The sequence below is a fragment of the Canis lupus genome, chromosome X, assembly GCF_011100685.1.
Source record: "Canis lupus familiaris isolate Mischka breed German Shepherd chromosome X, alternate assembly UU_Cfam_GSD_1.0, whole genome shotgun sequence".
Taxonomy (NCBI): Eukaryota; Metazoa; Chordata; class Mammalia; order Carnivora; family Canidae; genus Canis; species Canis lupus.
The window spans coordinates 107,913,403-107,918,107 of NC_049260.1; the positions used below are offsets into that span (position 1 = coordinate 107,913,403).

The 4,705-nt window shown below is 38.8% G+C and overlaps 1 non-coding gene across 1 annotated transcript; it reads right to left on the reverse strand.

The window, feature by feature from the left end:
- Positions 1–4,221: 4,221 nt before the first annotated feature.
- On the reverse strand, positions 4,222–4,328 carry LOC119868570. The gene has a single exon (XR_005386564.1). It is a non-coding gene; the product is annotated as a U6 spliceosomal RNA (small nuclear RNA).
- Between the last annotated feature and the right edge of the window lie 377 nt (positions 4,329–4,705).

Sequence of the window (4,705 nt, forward strand, 5' to 3'; positions counted from 1 at the left end):
ATTCATTTTATAACTGGAAATTTGTACCCCTTTGCAGCCACTTCCAATTTCCCCCCTTCCCAGCTCCTGGCAACCACCAATTCTACTCTCTTGTTTCTATGAATTTGACTTTTTTTTTTTTTTTTTTTTTTTTCAGGATTACTTTTTTTATTCAAAGGTAAAAACAAAGAATAAAATAAGATTTAATCTTAAACTCTGTAGGTCACAGGTATAATCTTTACTTGTAAGGGATAATTCATTAAGGTGGTTAGGAGATTCTAAATACTCGTTTTTAGGTATAGTAGCAGGTTCTTAAGGGGAGGTGTCCATGGTTATCTAGTTTGCTGAAATCCCCTAAGGCAAGAAAAGGCAGGAGAAGTGGAGGTACTGGACTGTTTCCCCAGCTGACTGCCCCCTCAAAGGTTGTCATTCCACAAATGAGCTAGTTATTGACAAGAACATACTATCCTTAAAGTATGTTAAAAACAGTCTGACTAGTAATTATAAGAATCGAACTGTTTAAACATTTGATATATTTTAAAGATTAATACTTTATTGCCTAGCAATTATAAGTATTCAAACATGTATTTTTCTATAACTTATTGTGAGGTGATCAATGTTAAATAAAATATTAATTTTCAACATGTTTCGATTCATCTCTTCTTGACCAATTCTTCATTTTTCCTTCCAATTGCATGCCTTTGAAGCAACGAAGAATTTCAATCACAAAAGTTATGGATGAGAATATTCATCTGCAGCTACCTATATGCTCATTACATGCAGTTACGCTCCTAGTGTTTTATCACGGCCATCCTCTAAGTGGTTTCTGGAAAACAGGACAACCTTCATTCATCTTCACGTCACAGGCTCTCGAAGAGCCCAGCGACTGGCCCGCAGACGCTGCCGCCGGGCCCGCTCGGCGACGGTGCCTCGAGGACCCTCCGCCATCGCCGGCCGCGCGCCTGAATTTGACTTTTTAAAACTTTTTCTTTCTTTCTTTTTTTTAAAGATCTCACACATGAGTGATACCATGTAGTATTTATCTTTCTCTCTCGGGTTTATTTCGCTTAGCATAATGCCCTCCAGTTTTATTTATTTATTTTTTAATAATAAATTTATTTTTTATTGGTGTTCAATTTGCCAACATACAGAATAACACCCAGTGCTCATCCCGTCAAGTGCCCACCTCAGTGCCCGCCACCCAGTCACCTCCACCCCCCTCCCACCTCCTCTTCCACCACCCTTAGTTCGTTTCCCAGAATTAGGAGTCTCTCATGTTCTGTCTACCTTTCTGATATATCCCACTCATTTTTTCTCCTTTCCCCTTTATTCCCTTTCACTATTATTTATATTCCCCAAATGAATGAGACCATATAATATTTGTTCTTCTCCGATTGACTTATTTCACTCCGCATAATACCCTCCAGTTCCATCCACGTTGAAGCAAATGGTGGGTATTTGTCATTTCTAATGGCTGAGGAATATTCCATCGTATACATAGACCACATCTTCTTTATCCATTCATCTTTCGATGGACACCAAGGCTCCTTCCACAGTTTGGCTATTGTGGACATTGCTGCTATAAGCATCGGGGTGCAGGTGTCCCGGTGTTTCATTGCATCTGTATCTTTGGGGTAAATCCCCAACAGTGCAATTGCTGGGTCGTAGGGCAGGTCTATTTTTAACTCTTTTAGGAACCTCCACACAATTTTCCAGAGTGGCTGTACCATTTCACATTCCCACCAACAGTGCAAGAGGGTTCCCTTTTCTCCACATCCTCTCCAACATTTCTGGTTTCCTGCCTTAATTTTCCCCATTCTCGCTGGTGTGAGGTGGTATCTCATTGTGGTTTTGATTTGTATTTCCCTGATGGCAAGTGATGCAGAGCATTTTCTCATGTGCTTGTTGGCCATGCCTATGTCTTCCTCTGTGAGATTTCTGTTCATGTCTTTTGCCCATTTCATGATTGGATTGTTTGTTTCTTTGCTGTTGAGTTTAATAAGTTCTTTATAGATCTTGGATACTAGCCCTTTATCTGACACGTCATTTGCAAATATCTTCTCCCATTCTGTAGGTTGTCTTTTAGTTCTGTTGACTGTATCCTTTGCTGTGCAAAAGCCCTCCAGTTTTAAATGACAGTATTGTAAATAATAGGATTTGTAAATGACAGGTTTCCTTCTTTTTAAAGACTGAGTAGGGGGAGAGAAAAAAAAAAGACTGAGTAATATTCCATTGTATCTCTACACGTCACGTTTTCTTATCCCTTCAACCATCAACAGGTACTTGTTTCCATACTTTAGCTACTGTAAGTAATGCTGAAATGAATATGGGAAAACAGATACCGCTTCTAGATAATGGTTTCATTTCCTTTGGGTATATACTTGATAAGTAGGATTACTGGATCACATAGTAGTTCTATTTTTAATTTTTTGAGGAGTTTCCATACTGTTTCCCATAGTGGTTGTACCAGTTCACATTCCCACTAAACAGAGCACAAGGGTCCTTTTTTCTCTATAACTCTCCAGCACTTTTTATTTTTTTGTCTTTTTGATAATAGCCACCTTAACAGGTGTGAGGTGGTATCTCACTGTGGTTTGGATTTGTATTTCCCTGATGATGAGTGATGTTGAGCATCTTTTCATGTGTCTGTTGGCCATTTGTACGTCTTTGGAAAAATGTCTATTCAGGTCCTTTGCCAATTTTTAAATTGGGTTATTTGGGGTTTTTTTTGCAATTGGGTTGTATGAGTTCCTTGTATATTTTGGATACTAATCCTTTATCATGTATGTGGCTTGCAAACATTATCTCCCATTCTGTAGGCTGCCTTTTAATTCTGTCGAATGTTTCTTTTGCTGTACAAAAGCTTTTTAGTTTGATGTAGAACCATTTGTTTATTTTTTCTTTTTCTGTCAAATCCAAAAACATCATTTCCAAGACCAATGTCAAGGAGCTTATTCTCCTACGTTTTCCTCTAGGTGTTTTATGGTTTCAGGTCTTATGTTCAAGTCTTTAGTCCATTTTGAGTTGGTTTTTGTGTGTGGTGTAAGAAAAAGGTCCGGTTTCATCCTTTCACATGTAGCTGTCTAGTTTTCCCAACACCATTTACTGAGGAATCTGTCCTTTCCCCATTGCGTGGTTTTAACTCCTTTGTCAAAAAATAATTGACTGGGATCCCTGGGTGGCGCAGCAGTTTGGCGCCTGCCTTTGGCCCAGGGCGCGATCCTGGAGACCCGGGATCGAATCCCACGTCGGGCTCCCGGTGCATGGAGCCTGCTTCTCCCTCTGCCTATGTCTCTGCCTGTCTCTCTCTCTCTCTCTCTCTCTCTCTCTCTCTCTCTCTCTGTGTGTGTGTGTGTGTGACTATCATAAATAAATAAAATTAAAAAAAAAATAATTGACTGTAGATGCATGGGTTTATTTCTGGGCTCTGTAGTCTGTTCCATTGATCTATGTGTCTGTTTTTTTTTTTAATTTTTATTTATTTATGATAGTCACACACACAGAGAGAGAGAGAGAGGCAGAGACATAGGCAGAGGGAGAAGCAGGCTCCATGCACCGGGAGCCCGACGTGGGATTCGATCCCGGGTCTCCAGGATCGCGCCCTGGGCCAAAGGCAGGCGCTAAACCGCTGCGCCACCCAGGGATCCCTATGTGTCTGTTTTTATGCCAGTATCATACAGTTTTGACTAAGAGAGCTTTGTAATACAGTTGGAAATCAGAAAGTGCGATTCTTGCAGCTTTCTTCTTTTTTTTCTAAAAATTGCACTTGATGGGATGAGCACTATATGTGCTCTATATGTTATTCTGTATGTTGGCAAATTGAACACCAATAAAAAATAAATTTATAAAAAAAAGAAAACGAAAAAAATAAAATAAATAAAAATTGCTTTAGCTATTCAGGGTCTTTTGTGGTTTCATACAAATTTGAGGATTATTTGTTCCAGTTCTGTGAAAAATACCATTGGAATTTTGGCAGGAATTACACTGATTCTGTAAGTTGCTTTGGATAGTGTGAGCATTGTAACAATATTATTCTTCCAATCCATGAGCATGGAACGTCTTTACATTTATTTGCATCTTCTTCAATTTCTTTCATCAGCACCTTAGAGTTTTCAGTGTTCAGATCTTTCGCCTCCTTGGTTAAATTCATTCCTATGTATTTTATTCTTGTTGATGCTATCATAAATGGTATTGTCTTATTTTTTTGCATTTTAGAGTGCTTTATTACTTTTTTATTTCTTAAAAAATATGGAATGCTTCACAAATTTGCATGTCATCCTTGCACAGGGGCCATGCTTATCTTCTCTGTAATGTTCCAATTTTAGTATGTGTGCTGCTGAAGCGAGCACAATAGTATTGTTTTCTTAATTTCTCTTTTTGATAGTTTGTTATTGATGCATAGAAACCCAACTGAGGGGCAACCTGAGTGGTGTAGTTGGTTAGGTGTCTGACTCTTTGTTTCTGCTCAGGTCATGATCTCAGGGTTATAAGATCAAGGCCCACATCACTGGGCTCTGCACTCAGTGGGGTCTGCTGAAGTTTCTCTCTTTCCCTCCCTCTGCCTCTCCCCTTGCTTGTGCACTCTCTCTCTAAAATAAATTAATAAATCTTAAAAAACCACAACTGATTTGTGTATGTTGATCTTGTATCCTGCTACTTTACTAAATTTCTTTATTAGTTCTAACAGTTTTTTGGCTGTAGTCTTTAGGGTTTTCTATGTATAATA